The following is a 23,580-nucleotide window of genomic DNA, read 5'->3' as shown; positions in this document are numbered from 1 at the left end:
ATTACCAGTGGGCCACAAAAACTCATCGCTTCAGCAGGGTAGTCTTTGGAAACTAGAACTCAGTGGTGTAAAATTGAATTTTTAGTGAGTTTATTTTTCCTGCAGGATGGTTGTCCTTTAATTATGGATAGCAGGATAGCTGACATTGCATGAAGTAGGATTCTCGAGGGGAAGAAAGCCTCTAAAATTCCCCAGAGAAAGTATTCTGAAATGCATCATACAAGACCTTAAACCTTGCAGCTAGGTAGATAATTTCAGTACTCTCATTCCCTTGCTCCACACTAACCCTCAGATACATACTAAAAGAAAAGTTCAACCTAAAATTTCTTATGCATTCCTTAGTTGTTTATAAGGAAAAATAAAAGAGAGGGAACTTTGTTTCACTGGTTTCAGGGAGATGAGGGCTAGCTCAAAATGTTAAAAATATAACCAATGTAGTCCCCCCCATTCCTACTCTTTAAAAAAAACAAAACAAGAAATGTTTTTTGAATAATCCCTTCCAGACAGCTAAAGCGATGAATAGATTTCATAATCGAAGTATTTATTAATCGGTAATGCTGCATCCAGGTAGTACTTATCTACCTAGCAAAAACTAGCATGGAGAACTTACCTAATGGACCACTGCAGCAGAAGTAATAGAGGTTTATTTTTGTTATTCAAATAAAAAATAACAAGAGAGGAAAATTTGTACCAAAAAACATGCCAATCAAACAAGCAAAACCCAAACAGAAAAAAAGCTATTGTAAATAATAAACCATAACACCTGGAAATTTCAGGTGAGAAGTGGAGTCTGTATCCCTCTATGCATTATCATGTATCACATATAATGAGTCAATGCCTAGGGCAAACTGTCTGATTGTTCCAGTCGTAGTGGCAGCCCTGATAACAAGTGCAAGACGATGTTTTAACCATGGATACAGTGGTGTGGCCTCAGCTCTAGACAGTGACATTAGACAAGCTGCGAGGGAAGTTGTTTTGTAACCTTAACTATGACAACTGAGAACCTACAGCTACAGCAACACTTGGCTTGGATCTGCATCAGCCTTAGCTTGCACTGACTGTATGCAGCAAACATGGTTTTATTCATGCCTGGCTATTACAAATAAGAGTCCTTGCCTCTGTACCTTTTTTCCTTAGAGAAAGAAAATCAGAAACTATTTTTGCACCAGCATTGCCTGAAGGACCTATAGCAACATAATCTTATTTATTACCCGTCACTTCACTATGCAAACATTTCCTACTGTGTCAGACCAACCATTTATTATATCATTTCTCTCTGGGGGCTCAACATCATCCATCACTGGCAGTCACCTGCCCTGCTCCTGCTCTGGGCCTTTGCACTACACAGGGATTCACCATTGCAGGGGGCAGGGGCCTGGGCTGCTGCTGTTTTCCATTTCGTCATTCTTCCATTAACACTTGACCTGCCTGGAGCAGCCAGCATGTTGCTAAGGACTGAGTGGGCATCTCCTTTATGAGCCTTTCCTATAACCTCTTATTAACACAGGAGAAACCAACCTGCCTGCATGCTTCACGAACAACTCACCTCCTTCTTTTTTTGAAGGAGAAATTGATGCAGGTTTCTTTCCCTGTGAAAAATTGTGGTGCCTGCCTGCTCTCTCCTGCATGCACACATATGGATGTCTTTAGCCTAGGGATACACAGATTTCCACCTAACCTTTCCTAATTGCTGCAGGGAAGAGATGAAGGAGTAAATAAGGATGCAGTTGCTGCCATAGTAGCAAGGGAGAAGTTGCTGAACTTGCCAGGAAAGTAACAGGGGAGAAACATAACTAGATAGATTTGAGACAGATCTAGATTCAAGACAAAGACATCTAAATGTAATCATGATTAGTGAGAACATGTTAATGTTACCCTAGTTTTCTAGTGAAGTTTGTCAATAACAAGTCAGGCAAGAGCAGGACAGCAACAGACTCAGACTCATACCCCTGGTCCACAGGGGTATGTCCTCCTCAGAACTCCCCAAGGAATGGGTCATGTAGTTCCACTACAGATGTACCTCTGCAGCCTCCAGTAAGATTGTTCATGCATCCTTTTTCTGTATTTCCAGTAATTTCCCTTTTCTCTTTTGATTTTTAGGAGGTGAGATTTTGTCAATACACTATTATAGCTGTAGACCAACCTGTCTGCATGTTGTCTTTGTTCTGGAGAGCATCTAATAGAAAATGTCCCAGTCTTCTCTCCCCAGCTGCTCTGCCAAACATCCTTTCTCCCTTGCTCTTTGTCTCTAGACCTTGGTGAGGAGGGAACAGGCCATCATCACATTTTCTGTGCCAGAAGAAGAAGGAAGTGAACTTTTATAAACTCACAGAAGTACAAGATTGCCTGTCTATGACCAAGGGATACCTTGCTTGCATGCTTGGCTATCATTAGCTTCACCAACAGTGCTGTAAGGACCCTAACAGGGTAAATTTTTTGAGTAGTTAGCACATGATCTTTATATCATAGAAATTATGTTCTCAAATGCATATATGTGTATACACTCCTAAGGCATAGGAAAAAGCAGATGTTTGTAATAGTAAAAGGTACAAAGGATTGTTTTTCTCACTACCTAGACGTGTATGTTATTAGAGTATGTTCTTCTATTTCCTTAACAGCAAATTAAAATAAATCTGACGAGGTAATGCATCTACAGTACAAGAGAGGATTCCCACAATGCTTCTAAATTTAACTGGATTTTCTTGTAATATGTTGTAGTAAAATTAAAAGCTTAATTTCCAAGAAATTAGTAGCATGATGGGAGGGTAAGTTATGATAATGATATACTACATAATGTAATTCGGGAGCCCATAAACCCACAATGTCAGTTTCCTATGAAAACGATGCATAATTTTAATTAAAAATATATATAAAAAAATTTCTAAATACATTAATGACTGCATGACTTGCTTGGTTATAAAAGGTTAATTGTAAAATTTACTTGGATATGCCCTCTAACTTCTCTCCAAGATCACCAATTTGTGTACAAAGTGGGAGAAGCCATTTTATTCTTCTCAGACTTTTGTTACTCTGAGTGTTTTATCATAACGTGTTACGAAACAAATAACATTTTTAGTAACGTGCTGTTCTGTACCCAGCACTGCTGGAGGTTCACATGTTCATTTATGCTTTCCTACCTGGATACAAGATCTTTTGCGAGGTGACAGATCTGGCTCTCCAGCGATGCAGACTGCTGCACCTCTCCTGAGGGACTCGGAGCTACCGATTTTAGTGGCAGCAAAATCCACTCTCATCTTGCGCTTAAAAACTGCCATCAAATTTGCAAATGGCTTCTTTGTGAGCTGCTCATAGAGGCGCTTTCAAAGTCACAAATAAATGCCTTTCAAAGGGAGATAGTCATGTATCTTCCCTGTGTCTTGGCACACGTCCCTTCAGCAAAACACCAGCCCTCGGTGCTGGCCCATCCCTGTGGGAGCTCCTGCTCAGGCATGGCTGAAGCTCTAGTGTGAGGTGCAGCAAATTCTGCTTCACGCATCAAGAGGAATAGAAACCAGTGTGGGTGGGTGTTGGGAAATAGAGAGGGAGCTGGAGAAAGGTTTCGCTGGAAGCATGAGTCAAGGCACTGTGAGATTTGCGGGACTGTCATAGTTTACATAGTGTCCTCATTGCCAAACAAGCACGTCAAGCCCCCAGCGCAGTGCTGCCTGAGGAGAGGTCAGGAGCTGCAGGACAGTAGTAGTGTTACAGTAGCAGTGTCCTCAGCCAGAGGCACTGGCCCAGGAAGGATTTCACAATCCCCTAAGACGTTATGCTTCCCACAGCAAGGAACCTCCTCCGCTCTGAGGCACAACCCCACATGCAGCACTGAGAAAAGACATTTTCTGTCCTTCATGCTAAAACAATGTCCAAATTTTAATGGCTTCAATCAAAAAACCTCTCCTGGAAGGAACTTAAACCTAGGCTATGCATAGAGACACCTAACACTTACGAAGTTGGACCTTTCTCATCAGTTCCCTATCGTACTCATTTGGCCCAGATAGTGCTTATTTTTTCCACAACTCCCAAAAAACTTGTTTCACAGCTACACATATATAGAAATAGAAATAGTGAGGACTGTGCTGACCCAAAACCTACCCTAGTCAAGGGAGAGATTCCCACTGATTTCAGTCCCTTGCATCAATCTAACTCTCCAGAAGCATTACTTCAGGCTGACGTACTACCCTGCTTTGTGGACCCATTCAGAGAAGAAATCACTGAATTTAGAGATGAGCCTCTCTTTTATTTTTGCTTTTTTTCCTTGATTTAGGGGCAGCAGCAGTATCTGTTTTCCAGCACACAGCAGACTGCCACAGCCTGCTCAAGTCCCTAAGCAAGCCTTCCTGGCTCCATCCCTGAGCATGCCAGCAGTCACAGCACCAGCACACACGGGACACACTGTGGCACACAGATCCCTTCCAACCTGCCTGGCAGCCCTGCCTGTCTTCACACAATCAATGGACAGGGGTCACATCAAGGGAACGGGATGCTACAAGTGATCCTGTAAAACCTTGCAAGTCTTCCGGCTCCCCCTTCCTCTCTCCAACATTTAGGCTACATAAACACCACCTAGATATTTTGCTGTTTTTACCAAATGATGCTGATATGGTTTAAGAAAATAAAAGGAAAAAAGGGTGTTAAGAAAGGAAAAAAAAAAAAAAAAAGAAAGATTTTTTTTAAAAAAAAGAGATGGGAGACCTTAAGATGTCATGCCAGAGCAGACAGATCAGATAATTTTAGAACAGAGCAATAGCACTTCTTCCCCCCTGGCCCAGAAGTGCAGCCAGTGCTTTTGATTTCTTTTTCAATATCTGTCCCATGTTTATTATCAAAAACACATCATCACCATTTAATCACCACTGGAATTGAAAGTAACTTTTCACAGGAGCATTCTAAAATTAGAGAGTGCCAATTAAAATTAATGTAAACCCAAAGTACTGTGCTGTAAAGAAACTACGGCCAACACGATGAGCAAATGCAACCCATATTTGCTCATTCCAGAGTGCTGATACTTGATTTTTAGTACTTATTTGTTTGTGATTTCCCCCCCCGCCTCTAAGAGCAATGCCATAAAACCACGGGGCCTGGGGCTCTGCAGGAACCTTCTCCTTACCCCACAGGCACAGCTGTAAATCCCATCCAGGAACCTCCCGTCTTCCCGCTCCGGAGGAATCACGGCTCGCTTCTCCCTCGGCAGCCTCCCTGGGCGCTTGTGGCCCTGCTCCACGTCCCGCAGACAGCTGGGGCCAGCCTGGGGTGCCGGGGCATCGTGCAGACGGGACATGGCCCTTCCTGATATAATGGGAAGGCTTGTGCCAGCACCGGCATCGGTCCGGGCAGGATTCCAGCACGGCGGCCGTGCCGCACCTGTTGCAGGGCAGCGACCGGGACAATCAGCTGTGTGGCTAATATTAGCCACCAGTGCTGCCAGCGGCAGCGGAGTGCAGCGAGGACACAGCGTCACTCAGGCACAGAGCAACTTGCAGGGAAATAGTTGCTCAGCTTTGCCTTTAGTCAATAGGAAAACAAACCAAAAAGACCAGTGGATATCCCGATATACAGATAACCTACACAGAAGTCCCAGAGCTGTTCACGGTCCTTTCCCGTTCATTACATTAGCCCGCTTTTGTCTCCAGCAGTGGTTTAGGTCCCTTTAGAACTGCTGTCTGTAATTAGGAAAAGGTACATTCGTATTTATTGTCTGTGCTACCTTGGCACTGACAACCTCAGGTCCTCCAACAGCCAGAGGAGAAACACCAGGTTGAGCCTCAGCTGTGCCAGGGGTGACAGTCACACGATCGCCCTGCTTAGTGGCATGCTTTGATTTGTGGCTACTGGGAAAGCACCATGACAGACAGCGCTGTTGCACGCAGCAAGAAGATAAAATAAACTACGCTGTGACGCATAAAAATCAAAACAAAAAAACAAAAAAAAAATTCCGGCCCAGCATAACCTGCAATGATAACATAGCATGTTAATGTCCTGCTTAAAATAAAACACCCACAGAATGGGGCCTTTTTTAATTTTATTTTTTTTTTAGAGGAATGTTTTGTAATGCTTGATTCCCTCTTCTCCCTGGATATTGCAGGTGTCTCCAGGCACCAGGGCACATGATGAAAGCATGCACTGCAGAAGTGGTAAGCACCAGAGGGCAGCTTAAATGCAAAAGTGAGCTCCAACTACAAATTCTCTGACTGAGCTGTTTATAGCAGACCTCCCACATTCCTAGCTATAAGCTTCTCTAGTGCATCCATTTTGTTTCCATAAAATGACTATGTTTGATGAAAGGGACGGAAAGCAAGAGCTGCAAGACCCTGCTTTCTGCAAGATCTCTCTGGAGGGAACGTGATCTGATGGTGACGATGTGTGTGGAGAAATATAGGTGGGGAAGCTCTCATACTGGGTTGTGAAAGGTGTAAAGTCCTTCTGCTGGTTGTATCCTGGCTAGATTGTTATTTTAAACCATATCAGGGACCAGATGGTGCATTTAAGAAAAAGAAAAGTGATTATAAGCTAAAATTTAAAAATACACCAGAAGCATTTGTGAAACTGTAGGAGAATTAAAGGGACAAACACCAAAAGTATACCTAGTGTGACCTTGGCTTCCACAGAAGAGAGTGGCTGCAGTCTGAGAGAGATAAAATGAAACTGGTTGTTTCCACTTCTGCAGAATGTGGGAGGCTCCCTAGACAGCTCAATTAGAGAGAAAATGTGACACAGCTGAAACCCTACATTTCTCCTGCATCCTCTGAGTAGCCTCTTTGATCCCTGGAGAGAAGAAACTTGATTAATTTCCACAGCCAGGTCACTCTTTTGATAGTAATGTATAAACCTGGCCAAGATCTGGGCAGGTTCCTCCATCACCACTAGCTGTATTGTTCCCTGCTTAGCTGACCAAATCAAGATTGGCTCGCCAGACTGCAATAGCCAAGTAATGTCTATTCATTCCCTGACTAATCATTCAAGCAGTTCAGTTTAAACATATTTCAATTTAAGCAGAAAATCTATCTTTAAATCTTAAAAAAAAAAAATAAAATTTACATTTACATCTTTCAAATATCATTATTGCTAGATTTGGAAAATTTTCTTGGCATTTTACAGCCCTTCAGAGAAAAGATGTCAGGTGATGAAAGCTACATAATCCAGCCTGCTAGAGAAAGGAACATTTCTCTTAAGGAATGTGGATTCAGATCTACTTCTTCCAGTCCTTATAATGCATGCCAAACTGGAACATGGGAAGTCTGCTTTGTCTTTATCTGACACAAGCTGTTAAGTGACTATGTGCAGCCACCTATATAAACAAATTACTTAAATTGGTCTTTGCTTTGTTCAGTTTCTGTCAAAGGCATTAAGCTTACTATGGAAGAAAATTACAGCTTTCCTTAAAAGAGGAAAGCACCAGACATCAGTTTAGTGAGGGAACTTTGTGGCTGAGGCATGTGTAGCGTATCCATTTCAGGAAATGTGTGTCCTCAGCTAGAATTCTCATCACAAATAATTCAAGCTAAATGAAAACCAAATCTAGCTGCAAAGCTTGAGTGCAGGTAGGAGACTATCTCACCTCTGAGAGCATTGGGATGAACTGTCTCCTTCAAGCCTCTATTGCATACAGGACAACGTGCCAGCACGTACCAGTAGAAGGTAAGCATATAAGAACAAAAATTTGGCATGCAAAGCCATATTCTCCAAGAGAGTTATAGTAAAAGACAGAGATACTCGGGAAACTACTTATTTCTTCCTCAGCCCCAGCTCCTAACCTTCTGCCTTTCAGTCTAGGAGCAAGCCAATCATTCCTGCAGGCCCTGATGGCCACCACCCTTCGAGCTGTAATTCAAGAACCTGAGCACAGCTGGTGTCATCACTCAATACTGCACAAGCCCTTACAACACAAAACAAGCTGCTCAGGTGCTGGCAGGAGGCTAGTGTTGGGGCTGGATATGCCTGCATGCAATTCCCACAAGAGATTTTATCCTCCTATCGAGTTTTCTCATGTTTATGTTGATTTTGTTTTTTATGGTGTAATAGAACTTGTAATGAGTGTATAGTTTCCCATGATGTTTTTGACCTAGCTTGCTATGCATTATCAGAAAAATCAAAACTACAATAATGAGAAGAAAACCATTTTTTTAGTCCAGCCCCTCCAACCCTTGTGTTGCTAAATGCACTCCCAACGGTATGAGAGGACAAGAATAGATACAGTCAGATCCACAAGAGTTGGATGCTCAAAAGAAACACTCGGCTTCTGCCTTGTTGTGTAGATGCCTCTAGTTTTCAATACAACTGTTCCAAATATCTGCTATTGAATTTACTCATTTATACTTTGTCACAGCAAAACTGAAGAGCTGAATCTGTAGGTTATACTGAAGATTAGGCCAACCAAAACCATAGCTTTATATTTTTATTTTTTTTTCCAAAGCATCTGGTGGTTAGAGCTGTTACAGGGTATATGAAAGAAATAAATTATGTCCCTTTCTCCATCTACAAGAAACTAAGCACCCAGCTAAAGCTACAAAGCACTCTGAGGGAGATGTTTGCAATTTAAAACTGTTGCTATTTGAGTGGAATAGGTAGAATAAATTCTTATAAGGTAAAAGCAATATGCAAGTTTACAGCTAGTCTGTATATACAAGGGAATATTCACATATTTCCGCAACAGGACTTTAACTTGGCAGAATGCCTTGATCACTAGACTAGTAGCTTAATTTTGAACTCTGGCAACTACCCTTTAATTACCCAAACAAAAATTTGGATGTTTTGATGCACATGGATCTGGATCTACTCTTATCTTTGGTTTTTAATAATAATTAAATTTTGGTTCTGTTTCACTTTTTTAAGTATATCAGTTCATCTGAAAAATAGCAATACACATCCAGTGTGCAGAATAGTCTGTGTGATGTGCAGGGCTGTGTTGTGGGAGATAAGGCTGAGCAGCAGCTACTCTGCACTGCTCCTGAAGTGAGATTTCCAGAACATCCTAGCCCCATTCCTACAGAAGTCTGTAATTAGGCAGTCTCTACCACACTGGGGAAGGGTGGATTGATCATCTGGTTGCTCCAAGATTAACTCCAGGCCAAGTCTTATGTGACAGATTGGCTTAATGTTTTCTAAAATAACTTCTGAGGAGTTTGTTGCACAGAGAAGCAGCCCCTCACCATATTAGAGTGTAGTGCTGCATTGGGGGTAGGACTGTGAGCGCACAAAAACAGAGATCTGCCAGCATCCTCCTACTCCCTTCATTAGGACTCAACATCTACAGCAGCAGAGGTCAAGGCAGGAACATAATCCACACAGCTATATGGATTACCTGTCACTGAGCTATCTTAAAGAAATTCTGATTCCATGAATTGAAGCAACTAACAGAGTCATGGAAGGAAGTCAAGCATATCCAAAACTACATTGTATATCTACCTGCAGATGAAAGCACTTCTCCCAAACAGCACAGACGTAAAAGCTCCAATACTTTTTGCTTGCAAGCACAAATAGAAAAGGCATCTCTGAGTCATGCAAAAATACAGTGAAAAAAATAATTTTACTCAGAAAATGAGTTTAGGAAAGTGTGAGGCATCTCATCAAAGGAAATCTGTGTCATGGTATGCAGGCTATATTCAGCTCCTAGACCAGGAACGTAATACACTTTCAATTTTTATATACTTCTTGACAGGCCATCAATAGTACATCAGTGGCAGCAGCAATATTGGCAAAAACAACCCCTGATTCAGCCCTGTATTGGGTACTGCTTTGCAGCAGCTTGTGTAACTCCCTTGGTACGTGTATCACCTTTTAGAAATCCCTGGGTCTAACAAAAATCTTTCCTGGGCACAAGCTTGTGCTGACCACAATAAAGTCTCTAAAATTTCCTGTCCGGTCACAGAATCCAAATTAACAGAATTGCTGATACATGAAGACAGGGAAATGAATATACAGAGGCAAAGAATAGATATCAGAACTGACATAAAATTTGGGGCACACGAGACAGGAAAGGGAATGGGAATTGAGGAAGAAATGCTGGATTATGAGCTAATTTGTCAACTGTGCTGCAGCATGAGAGAGAAAATGATCCTGTGACCTCACATCTTTGCTTTTCCAGACCAACACAGCTTCACCAATTGCATCTCAGCCACCAGGGACTTGTGCAACTTCTGCTGTTTGACAAGAACCTAGCTGTGCCGATGAGCTGACAAATCCAAAATGCCTCCCGCCCCCAGCCCCTGCTGTGTGCCAAATTGCTATGTGTGCACTTGTGCACCACTTAGAATCCATCTTCAGTGGTTGCCAAGAATGACCCCCTCCCAGTCTCTTCAGCAGAAAGAAGCAGCGAGAGGGAAGTGGGGGGAGCTGGAGAGGCAGAAAGAGAGGGAGTATGCTGTGCACTTAGAAAGCCAACTTTTATTTTTAGAGATATGAAGTAGTGCTCGAACACAGCTTGTTTTTCCCCCAAACAGAAAAGATTAAAAATCGTTTAAAAAAAAAAAATCAGATGGCAGCTTGGCATTAAGGAGGTATCCAAAAATGCCCCTGGATGATGCAAGAGCCTAGCTGAAGCAAGAAGCAGAACTAAAAATTCCTCATAATCAGAGATCAGGACACAGAAACCCCCTTGCAGGTGCCTGAGTGGATGTTCCTGTGCACACGCACACACCCCGCCTGCATCCAGCCTGCCTGCTCTGCACCAGCCCATTCACAAAGCAGCTCACCCAGCAAACCAGCAGGCTGGCTGCTGTGACAGAGGTTCTGGGAAAGACCACTTGGTTTAACTCCCTATGGTTACTGTGATGCTATCCCAGATTGCCATTTGGACCTGGATTTAGTGAGTGCTGCAGCCCTATCAGAAGGAGGAAGAAGTGTGTTGAACTGCACCATCTGAAGAGAAGAGGAAGCAGAGATAAGCAGAGGGAGCAGAGAGAACAAGCTCAGTGCAAGATGCTGGCCTCAACACTTGACCGATACAAGCTGCTAGCAAAGCCAGATTGTCAAAGGATGGGACACTAATGATTAGAGATTAACTAGAAAAGGTACATCTGAAACATGCCTGGTAGGAAACAAGATTGTGTCATCATTGTCTGAGTGCACTTAACTGTCATTTTTTTTTTGCATTTACTTACAGGTATTCTTGACACAAGGGAACATGCAAAAAAAGGCTATTCTAGCTTAGATAAAAAAATACCTCAAGCCAAGCCTAGTTCAATCCTAGTTAATTCTCCATCTCTTGGAAAAACACGTTTGAGTGGTTTCAAAGATGATTTGGGGGAATATTGAGACTATTCTGTCTCACCCTAAAAGAACATGGTCTGGAAAACAACACTAAAAAAAGGAATACATATATCTCCAATTGCTCTTCAGACATCCACATACTGCAATAGCCTCCAGTTTTGGTAACACAGAATGAGTTTCTGTAAATCATGAGCGGCAAGGTGACACTGAAGTCTAGCAAAGTAGCAAAAAAGAAGGTTCCACTGCAGAGGTGGTGCCTCTGCTCATCGTAGATCATTTGGCAGAACATACGGGTGAAATGGCATCTATCTCCAGTTTGGGGGTCTAGCTCTGAAAGACTACTTTAATTTCCAATACCCACCTTGAATTGCTGGCTGTCACAAATGAAGCAGGGCATCAGGAGCTTACTAAAGGTGGTTGACTGGATTCATTGTAATGCCTAATACAGCAATTCCTGTCTTTATAAGATTTATTTTCTTGAAATATCCCAATTTTCTTTTTTTTTTTTTTCTTAATTCTCAGTTCTAAGAAGAAGAAAATGAAGATCTGCAATGAAATGAACAAGTCCATGTTTGGATGGCAAGTTATACTAGGATAGACTTTTTCACTGACAGGAACCTTAAAAAGACCCTGGGTTCATGTTTGGAGAAATCCTTCAGAATTTTAACCTCTCATTTGTGAAGTGACACTGCCCACAAGTTTATCACTGTCAGAAGCTATTAGCAAGTACAAATATGCTCCAGATGAAAAGCCTTTATATTTTCTCCTAAAAAATGCTGATGGTTTTATATTCACAGTGTTCACATTTGCGTGTTGATTAGCAACACATTTCCAGCTGTACTGAAAATGTCTTCACAATACAGGGAGGAGAGCAACTTCAAGGCAGCATTTACCAGCCAGGAAAGCCATAATTATATTTCACTCACTCAAGCTCCCCCTTCCACCCCCAAATTATGTGAGGCTCATCCTATTCTGTTGCCAATTCCATCCTTAGCATCACTTACCAAGGCCAACTCACATTCTACCACCAAGTTACCCTCTTAGAAAGCTTTTTCAAGCAAAAACCAGAGCATAGAAAGATGAGTACTAACTCCAATCCCTGTTTCTGATATATCACAATCATCTCCCACTCATTAGTGTGACTGCCTCCAGTTTTGGATAAAACAAGACATTCTTATCTCTCTGAAAAAAACTGTTTCCCCGATTCATGGTGTTTATTCTGTCATATGTTTATTTTTAGACTGATTTGTTATAGTGGATAAAAAGTCATTGCCCTATCCCTATCTATATCTGTCACTAATCAGCTTAACTAGCAAGACTAACACCTAACTGGACAAACACATATTATTCTCCTGATTAGTCTCCAGCCTGGAATACATCACTGCTGTCACTCTGATATTCATATCTCATGGCCAGTGATTCCTTACATGGAATCAGACCATCTATTTAAATAGTCCTGCATTCTCCTGGAAGCTGACAGCATAAATATAATAAAGTTTATTGTCATCCTCCTGCTGAAGCTGGTTTTCTTAGTGACTATTTCTATGAAAATCCCGTCTGCAGATTTAACCACTGAAATCACAAGAAAAAGGAGAAACATGAAGAGTAGTTTAATGACCATGCTCTCTCTCAGATGTTATAAGTTTCTAAACCTTCTGAGCTTTCTCATCAGCACTACATAATTTTTTTGAGATTGGCAATGCACAAAAGAATATTCCAAAATATTTGTTCAAGTATGTAGATGCCAATTTTTTTATTTTTATTGCGACTCTCAAAACTGCAGTTCTAAAGATTTTCAGAAGAGTGAAAAGGGAATGGAGGATGACCAGTGCCAGAGTACTTTCAGTCACAGCACTTTTGGTCTCCATGCCCATAGTTCCAAAAATCAGACACAAGTGTTTCATTGTCTGCTCACAACAGTAGAAACCTATCTGACAAGTCAGCCTGATTTGTTAGAACAAAATCCTGGACCATACTGTGTCATTACTTTTTATGCAACCCCCTCCTCCCCACCTTTCTCCCCCACGTAAATTTCAGTGGCTATGGGAGGGGAGTTCAGCTCTAAAACTGATAGCAGGATACAGCCTGTGGGGTTCTCCATAACGTCTGAAGGTTATACAGAATGGGAAACATTCAGACAAATTGATGAGGATACTGACAACACAGATAAGGTTTTATTTCCTAGTGCATGACTAGACATTTTAGAAAGTCCTATGGATTAAAGAAAAAAAAAAGAAAACCAAACACAAAGACCAAAAGGCAATCTCCACCCACCTTCTCCCCCAAAGTCTCCTTCCTTTATGAACAGGGACACTGATATAGTTGATGTGCCAGGGAAAGGGACCCCTTAAGGCCAACAGGGGGCCTGACCCACTTTTAGTCTTGCACTTGAGACATGAATGAGATATGCCCATTAGAGTCTGGACAGGAGTAGATGTTGCTCTGCCTCTTTCTTTCAAGATTTCTGTGAGCTGAACTGAAGCACACCCTTGCATGTTTTAATGAATAAAGATAAAAACTCAGGGCTGACCTGAAGAACTGGAATAGTCTTTTTTGCATGCATGTGCCAGCCTGGAGCAGAGTGTGGTTAGTGCCCCTAGTAAGTCACAATCCCCTCACAGCCCCAGTGGAGGCAACAGCTCTAGGTATGATGTAAGCACATTTCTGCAACTCAGACCTGCTCCTTGTACACTGCACGACAGCAGAGCCATGTTTCAGAAAGTAACTGCAGTGCAAACCCGCTTCCACTTGTTATGGTGCAGCTAGAAATACAGTAAAGCCCCAGTCAGAGGGGAGTGGAATAGAGTGAGGCAGCCTGAAATGCCACGATGAAAAAAACCCCGAGAGGTGGCCAGGCTCTCCGAGGATGCTGCCCCTGCCAGCTGCCTTGACTGCCTGGCTGACACTGTGCCTTGCGTTTCTGGCTGAGCATTTAGGAAAGCAAGAGGGCCATATCTCATTACAATTCCTGACAGCAACTGTTTAGCAGAACCACCGTGAAGACCTGGGATGGATGACACACTGACGTTTTAGGAGCAAATATCAAACTCTTTATTAGAGGAACACCTACTGTATAAGGGAAACAGAGGACTAATAGATCATGGGACCACTGGCGAGCAAAACCAGCGCTCAGATTTTAAATTAGACACTGTGAGAGATAATCACTCTTCCCTATATTAGACTTTACTTCCCTTGGTCTTTAAATGTCAGTAAAGCACTACAGTTGTAGTTTCTGAGCATTATCAATGTATTGATATATATTTGTATTCTTTAATACTTTTTAAAGGGTACAATATCAATTTATTTGACATCTTCTCATGGCAAAACCACAAATGGATGAACTTTTAGTTCAAAATGGATGATAATGGGGGAAGAGAAGAGAATGCAAAACATGAGACAATTGTGTAGCCTGAAAATTTATAACACTACCTGCCTTCTGCTTCTTGGTTATTTATGTCAGGGTGGGGAGATAAAGAAAAGAAAGATAGTTGCTGGGAGGACAGCTTAATTTAAAACACTGTCGCTTGCACCAGCTAAAGTCAGGAGTCAGGTTCTCAATATATGTAACAGGTGCACTGCCTCTGAACAGATCCACTAATAACAAAATCAATTTAAAATAAAGTCTCCCTAAAACAAAGATGAATGAATAGCGAACAAACAAAACCCAAATCAGAATGCTTTTTAAGTGTAGGCTGTGACATTTCAGCTGTTTTCTACTGGCCATCAAGACAGAAATTAAAAGCACACCCAGTTCCCAGGCTATGGCAGAGCAGGGGTTTTGTATCAGAGTGTTTTGTATCTGAAGTGTCCTTACACAGTAAACGTATCTTCTAACTCACCACGTCAAAAGCCCGTGCCCAGCATTATGGCTTCATACTCCATACTCGGACTCAGATCTAGACTTCAGCCTGCTGGGTCTGCCTCAAAAACAGTCCACCAACACAAGCAGGAGCAGCTGGAGGCAGCAGGATACTTCTAGGATCACCCAGCATAGCGAGTCACAGATCATCTCTCCTTCAGATTTACAGCACACCAAGTCAGAATGCCTCCAATGACAGAAAGCAATTACACCTTCAGCCCGGGGGTTAGAGAGAATAAAGGCATATCATAGTTTGGATTAAATTATGTGAAATACAGATTTCCCAGGCTGTCTTTTTTATCTTTTTCTGTCCTTTCCTCTCTGCACCCACTCGATGATGCTTGCACAAGATAGGTAGGTGTCGTATTGCCCTTGGCTACAATAGTTTGCAAAGTGTTTTAATGCTTTAAGTATGAATGTTTAAGTATCGTCCACCCACAAATGCACAGAAGCAGATCAAAACTGACATTTATTATGAATCTAACATGGGTAAATATAATAATTTTAATTTCAGGCAAAAATGCAGTACCTTCCCTGGCTATGTGCTGTCTTCATGAATAAGAATTCACAAAATCTGCTTACATTAACATAAAAGAAAAAAAGAGGATGCAGAAAAAATGTGTAAAACATCTTCTGAAAGCAGGCAGATTTTGCTCATTTCTTAGTTGGCATTAATAGCAGTCAGGTTCAGCTGGGCTGAAGTGAGCAGAATTGCACAAATATAAAAAGAAAAGCAGTCCCCTCACTTTTAACTAGTCCCACAACCATCTGCCTATTGGGAAGAAAAAGGAATGGGCACTAAGTCACAGTCCACTGTTATAAAGGTAATAAAAGTGCTGCAAGCTCAAAACCAGAATTCATAAATCCACCATGCACGTGCATTTGGAGCTTTCAGTTTCACATAAAATCTCAACAAAAATGGAGAATACCAGAGCATCAGTATGTTTTTCAGTGAGAACAGAAAACTTCTAAAAACCCCAAAGTGTTCCTACCAAGCACATTGTCATGACATTGAGGAGCAATAATACAGCAAGAATCCACTGTCATCAAAAGTGTTCTCAAAATGAAGCATAGCAACAGATTAATTTGCAGGTCAAAGATCGTCATTAGATTGGGTAATGTTACAGCATGACCCTGTCCTGATGACAGCTAGAACAGAAAATTATGTGGATGATACCCACATGAACAGCATCAGTAGCTGAAGAAAAAAATTATTTCTACAACTGGGGACAGCCAGCAAAGCAGCATTTTGTTGATTTATTACTGCAGAGCAATAATGGGACTATATCTTTATCTTATGACACCCTTATTATAATAGTGACAGATCTTTTGCTGACCAAAAATCATTTTGATAGGACATGAAAACTTTGAATATTCTTGGACTGTTGGGTTTTTTTACATTTCTTTTTCCTGTCTTTTGCTGAAGTAATCACCACACTAAACAAGCATAATTGAAATAATTTCACGTTTGTCTTCTGTCTTTGGACTTTGTTTCCATTGCCTATTTAAACTCTTGCTTCCTATCCTTTCTCTCAAATTTAATTAGAACTGTTTTCACGGAGGAATGTTTTTCTACCTGTTACTGGAGTTACTAACACCCTGTTGGCAGTAACTCAGCCAAAAAAGCACAGCCCTTTTCAGAGGGCTCTGGTGCTGATTTATTTTGCTTTCAGCTACCACCCCTGCCTTACTATTCACATGCAGCCAAAGGAGGCTGCAGGCAGGCTGTATATGCTACAGGACCCCGAAACTCTTCTTTCCATACTGACTATGAAATGAAATAAGCAGAGCTGCCTCTCTTTGCTTAATTCAAGCCATCTTTTACTTCTGCTATGCTCTCCTCTCTATCTCTGCTCTACTCCTCCCTATTTTTTGGAATAATGTTCTTTCTCACTAAATGTCTCCTCCACCACTCTGTTCAACACTACCACTCAACGCATTTGCAGGATCTCACTTCAATTTTACAACAGTACGCTTGACAGGATAATCCCAAATTATGTTGCTAGCTGGTAGTCCAAACACCTTGTAAATGTGGCAAATCCATCCACCATCAAATCAGGGACCTAGGACCCAAAATGCCCTTGTTAACATTTAAGCAAGAAAGCCACTATAAGCATAGTGGAATAACATGTCAGAAGGGAGCCCAAGGGGTTAAAAGAAGAAATTCTCAACTATTTAAGTACATCCTCCTGTAAACTGCTTGAATACCTTCCTTTTTTTTTTTTTTTTTTTGACACTTGTCTTTTAAAAATATATTTCTGTTTTGACATCCTGGTTCTGAACATATTTCACTCCTGCCAACCTACTGTTTGTGTTTTGAATAACTTGGAACAGATGAAGTGCTGGTCCAGAGACAAGAAATCCTCCGAACATCTGTCAACCACTTCAGCACCGAGAGCTGAAAGCACGCTCTGCCAGTAGCTCTGCCCATCCTGCTGCACTCAGAGGCTGTGGGAGTTGTTAGGATGCCTTCACAGCCAGGCAGGCAGTGGAGGATGAAGGAAACAGCATGACTCAAAGCTGCAGTGGTATAGCGGTGGTCTGACGCTCCCTGGGATGTGTGGAATGAGGTAGGGGGAATGTTATAAATAAGAAAAAAAATCCTACAGTGGCACTGAAAAGCAGGAGTAATGCCTCCTTTGTCACAGGCAGAGAAAGGAGAAAAGAAGGAAAATTCATTCTCTCACAGAAAGCACACCTGTGATTTAGCTGTGATTTTAATGAGACGAAAAGCTTTATGCTGGCAAACTGCAGATCCTTTACCATGTCCCTTCAAGGGCCTTAATCCCTCCTAACCAACCCCTAAGACCTCATGGAAAAAAAAATACAGGCTTAGCAAAAATAGCAACTAAAGAGCTAATGAGGAAAGAAAGAATCTAGTGTTGAAAAATGGAAAGGACCTATCTAGATGGTGGTGGAGAGAGCACCCTGGCATGCCCCATGCTCATCTTCAGGGAGTCAGTGGACCCTGACCAGCTGTGCCTGGAAGAGGGAGTGAAGGGGAAGTGAGAGCAGGGCTCGTGGTGCTTGGTGTGTCTCTCTCAGGCTGCCTCCTCCTGGTGCCGTGGATGGCCAGTGGCCAGTGTGGGCAGGACCAGGAGGAGCTGGAGAGGGAGGTTCTGAGACTTGATGAGCACACGGGCAGGCTCTTTCACAAGAACAAGCTCCAAAGCTGTGAAACTGCAGGCAGGGACTAATGTTTATGGATCTGAACAGGGCACCACAACCCAGTGCAATGCTCATTCAAAAGGTTTTTGTACCCATTTCTGTAACCCAAGATCCTCCACAGTTTTGGAGGTTTTGCAGGGCTGTCAGGGCAGATGTGCGACTCAGGTGCATTCTCATTTTAAGATGTGCAAAATCACTGGTGACATCTGGAGACCCTCATTTCCAAAATGTCAAGAAGCAATGCTCAGTGTCAATCTTTAGCTGGATACCTTGAAAGTTTTGTCATACTCTTCTTTGAAATCAACCCTGAGCAGCTGCAAATCTCTTTAGCATCAAAAACCCATGGATATCAGCTTAAGAATCAAAACTAAGCTCAGTTTTTGTGGTTGAGTCAATGGGTCCCACCTCTGATCACCACCTTTCCTCATGCCCTTTTTTAATGCCAAAACTTCTTAGTGACATCAACAGGGGTCACCCCCGTCCTCACAGTCTTACACTCTCACACACACACAGAGTATTCAAAATAATCTGTATTAATGTGATATTCCTGGATATATCATTAACCCTCCCTCATGCACTCCCAAACTGACAAATCACATCTAAAGACCAGGATATATACAGACATTTGGTGAAGGCATAATTTTCTGAGGATGAGGTAAAGACAATGTCATCTGACTCAGTGCCTGTGTTGGAGGGTTGGCACAGCAGACAGGAATCCTGACCTGAACTCATCAAATGGCATTTCTTACCAAAAATGTGTGGACAGCAGTGCTCTTCCAACAAAATGAAATTTGCTTTCTTTTTCCATGCATTTACATCAACTCTCCATGAGGAGAAAAGCCTCCAGAAGGTTTTCTGGCCTCACAGGAGATGCTAAGATACTTAAGCAAATTGTTTCCTCTGAATGACAGGTACAGTCCATATAATCACAAAGCTGTGATAAAAGCACCTTGAAAGCCATTTAGAGTTACAGCCTTGGAAAAATAGAGTAAGCAGGATAGAGAATGTTTTCCTGGAAGGCAAAGTGTTTCCCAAGTACTTTAGCTACATTAGTTTGCTTGTTTGTTCACAGGAACAGCTAAGGTGTTTCACTGAGTGAAACACATTTTGTCCCTGAAAATAGTGGCACTGTTTGATCCTTGTTGCTTAAGAAGTGAGACAGCAGAGAGCAGCAGGAGACATAGATAAAATCATGACACTCAATATTTAAATTCATCATAAATCTGAAATTAATGAGTAATGCTCCAACCACATTAGACTTGGAAAAGAGACAGACTTTGACTTTTATCATCTCTAACTAACACTGTTTTATCTGCATCTTAGTTACCATAGAAACTTTCCCAAAATCTTCTCAGAAATTAACCAATTAAATGGTATTTCTGTGTGCAAAAGAGTTCAATTAGTTAGGACAATTAAAATAATATATTAAAATAACTTGAAAGTCGAGTAGCTTCATACCTTCACAAAGCAAAAACCCAGACTTTGGTAAGAGTAAATAGAACATTCTAGTAGTGAAGTTAAACTAAGGGAAACACAAACAACTAAAACCTGAAAAGAGATCCTTGGATTTAATGCCTATTTAAAAGGCAAAAATAGAAGGCTGTTTTGCTTGGTTTCTTAAATTAAATAAATATCTCAATCTTGGTGAAATAAAGCCAAATTAAAATGTAGCTATCCCCTAGTTAAAATAATTTAACAATTAACAACGAAGGAAAAAACTGGGCTGGGGTGTCAGCATAACTCTAAACCATATGCCTTTTGGGAATAAGTGATTATCCAGTGTAAAGCATCACAGAAACATAGAATTATGAAGGTTGGAAAAGACCTTCAAGATCATTGAGTCCAACCAATAACCCAGCAGCACCGTATTCACCACTAAACCATATCCCCAGCTGTGGCATTCACATACCTTTTGAACACTTCCAGGGATTGCTATTCCACTACTTCCCTGCACAGCTTGTTCCAATACCTGACCACTCTTTCAATGAGGAAAATTTTTCCAATGTCTAATCTCAACCTTCCCTGAAACAACTTGAGGCAATTTCCTCTCATCCTGTCACTTGTTACCTGGGGAAAGAGATCAACCTCCACCTCACTACAACCTCCTTTTAGTAAACTGTAGAGATCAATAAGGTCCCCCTTCCACTTCCTTTTCTCCAGGATAAACAACCCCAGCTCACTGAGCTGCTTATCACCTATAGGGTGCTATAGACCCTAGATCATGATAAGGCATGATTGAATCAATTGCTACTCTTGATTCTATCAGACTCACCATCGGTCTTTAAACAGAACATCTTCTTAGTGACTCAGTTTCCCCAGCTGTGCAATAGGAAAGATGGACCTTTGATTCAGGCTTATGAACACATATTTTAATGTTAAGCTCAGCACTTCCTACACCCAAATAACTTCTGGGTTCTGAAAGACCACTGTGAGTTCCCACTCAGTGTTCATGCACCCTCTGCTCTGGTAACCAGCGTGCAAACTCCTCCAACTCATATATTGTGAACAGAGATTACTATTATTTTTCAAGTAATTTTTTTTTCTCACTGAAAGAGCCTGTGACTTTTCCTTCTAAGTACCAGCACTTTGGTTCTCTTCTGCTTTGGAGATTTAGCTTTCCATATGTGGTATGAATTCAAAGCTGTGGTCTAGAGGAGCAAACTGCACTTAAGACAATGGTTTGACTGCTGTAGCTTGTTGAAGAATAAAAATGCAGATCAGCCATGTGGCTTATCATGACTTGCAGTGCTCTCTGGTATTTAAAGACAAAACAGGGGAGCTGTTGAAAGTGTTGGCTGAGTAATGGCTGAGTAATTCCCATCATCCTTGCAGATGTCATCGGGTGTGTGACACTAGACAGATCTGTAGACCAGAGTCTTAAACTTAGTTTTTAAGGCGTAAGGGATGACTTAAAATATTCCTAAATTCAAGGCCTCTCATAGGCACAGATCTCAATTTTGATGACAAGGTAAGTGGTGGACAAAGGCTCTACCTCCACAGTATCATCTCTCTTTACCCTGGGAAGGAAACTACACTGAACTGGTGGTGATCTCCCTGGGTGGAGCCGATTGGGTCCCTGCAACAGAACAACAGGTTCAGAATGTAATGTTTAAGTCAACAAAACCCACCAATTTAAGCACGAGAAGCCTGGATCTGTGTTGCAAGAGACTGCCCAGCAGTCAGCAACACTGCAGAAACTCATATTTTTCAACCTTTTGTATCTTTCTAGTCCCCCCTGATGTTGCACAGCAACTCACATGTGCAGGAATATTTATTATTTAAGTCCTTTTATTGTCCCTGCTTTTTCTTGCCCGCTTACTACTTTGCTTTCATCAGCTGAAGTGTTTGAGACCTCTCAGAGGCTCACTGCACCTGTCAGCTCTCTAACCTGTCATTGTTTTGACATATTCTAAGAGAGACTTTATGTGGGCATCTGGATAAATATAATGCTTTCCACACCTCTGGGAAAATGGGAGTCTTCCCTGGGCCATCTGTGGGAAATGAAGGGTGCATGGGTTTTCAAGCAGAAGAGAAATGTACGTGTAAAGAACAGTACTCCAGGAAGTGAGAAGGCTAGAAACTATTCTTCCAGTGGCACTAGAAGTACATACATTTATGCATACAATCAGCTTGCAGGGACATTAAATCATTCACTACCTTATTTTTCATGTGAAACTTCTGTGTTACATATTATGCTCTATGTTCCTGAAAGTAGCTCATGATAGGGCAAGGATTACTTTAGGCAAACACTCAGCAGGAAAAGCAGAAAACATACTATTGTTTCAGATCTTGATTATGCAGATTGGCTTCTCTACTAAGGAAATTAACTCTATGCCACAGCTGTGGGGACTAAAATTACAGAACAATCGATATTTTGGAAACTTTGAAAATCTGCCAAAGGAGAAAATTACACGATTGAACAACAGCTTTTATAGAATCAAAGTTAAATATTTCACTAATGAATTTGTTCAGTGTTTTGTTAAAAAATTTAGTCATTGACTTTATTGTGATATACCCAACAATTTTTCCAACCACATATATTTTAGGAATTCCTGTTAAAAACAAATCAGAAAAAGTCATTCTTCATTTTCTAGACCTAATACACAAAACAGCCTCTTACTGCATAATTTAAAACATTCTTTTAATTTTTTTTCTTGATCATTTTGAGTTCTATAATACATTTGGTCTGGAAAAAAACCCAAGAAAACAAAACAAACACAAGACTAGACACAAGGAGGAAATGAAGGAACCTTAGCAAAAAGTAGATCAAAAAGTGTAAAAACCTACTTTGAATATTTTTGAAGGATTTGGTATCCTTACAGATTCCATCTGTTACAAAAATGACTGTTACTAATAGCCCCAGGATTGTCCCTCAGTATGGTAAGAAATTCCTATGCTTCAAATCCCTGAAAAGGATGGCAGCAAGATGGGATGACTGATGGGAGCAGTTAGAGCAGAGCAGCCAGATAAAAAGCACTCTGTAAGACCATCTCCAGACACCCTGGGGACTGAGCAATCACCAAGAACCCAGAAGCTACAGAGACACAACTCGATAAAGAGTTTTGTTAAACTGGCTTCTAGATATCAAATCTGCTGATATGGGTATGATTCACACCCATTATACTTGAATTATTCTGAGCCCCTCCAAACTGTCATCTCAAATGTCATTCCCATCAGCTTGGTCACTCATTTTTAGTATTTTTCCTTCACTTCCTCCGAGCCCAACAGCACAATAAAATAAATGTGCTGCATCCAGCGTATTCAGGTTACAAAAGTCACTGATGCCAGCAAGGTCAGTCATATAAATTCACCACAAGATTGCTTTGAAAGAGGCTCATGCTAAAAGATTCCATAGATAGATAATCACCTTGTGCCAGTAAAAGGAAAAGAGAAAGAAACAATTATTTTGTTTTCTATCACCACTTCTCTCTTATTTGTGGGAGGAAGATAGGAAGTTTTTGCTGTTCACAGGAACACAGAAATTAAGCAAAAATAGTGTAATGTTTTATAGAGCAGAGCAGTTGTCAACTCTTATCATTTATTCATTCATTACTGTAGCTACCATGACCAGAAACCAGCACTATACAATCTAGGACAGCCATGCTCTCTTTGCTGCTAATACTACAGGCAGTGCCTCATACCATAAACCCATCATTCATTACAGGGAACAACTGACAGATTCTTCCCCTAAGGAGGCCAAGATTACTTAAATCTGAAATGCCATACCCTGTCAACACAGGTGTACAGGAGAGAAGCTCATTTACTGGCAGGCTGGGTAATACATAAAAATAGTCACTATCCAAAGTTGATAATCAGTTAAAAAAAAAAACAACAAAACACTAAAA

The 23,580-nt window shown here is 41.3% G+C and overlaps 1 protein-coding gene across 21 annotated transcripts in view; it reads right to left on the bottom strand.

The window, feature by feature from the left end:
* ARPP21 (cAMP regulated phosphoprotein 21) overlaps positions 1-23,580 on the bottom strand; it is a 236,553-nt gene that overhangs the window by 191,636 nt on the left and 21,337 nt on the right. For 5 of the 21 annotated variants that reach the window (XM_088063685.1, XM_014248579.2, XM_014248583.2 and 2 more), the window contains exon 1: positions 5,111-5,297. The exons of 2 other annotated variants lie outside the window; for them this stretch is intronic. The gene's annotated coding sequence lies outside the window, so the exon portion shown is untranslated. Of the gene's footprint in view, positions 1-2,143; positions 2,290-3,137; positions 3,456-5,110; positions 5,299-23,580 lie in introns of those variants that run through there. 14 more of the 21 variants (XM_014248582.2, XM_014248584.2, XM_088063736.1 and 11 more) reach the window with 6 other exon arrangements.

The sequence above is a fragment of the Pseudopodoces humilis genome, chromosome 1 (genome assembly GCF_049639895.1).
Source record: "Pseudopodoces humilis isolate 2021_Gansu_Grassland_sample_001 chromosome 1, ASM4963989v1, whole genome shotgun sequence".
Lineage (NCBI taxonomy): Eukaryota > Metazoa > Chordata > Aves > Passeriformes > Paridae > Pseudopodoces > Pseudopodoces humilis.
The sequence above is the reverse complement of the archived record's forward strand: the minus strand, read 5'-3'. Positions and strand labels throughout refer to the sequence as shown.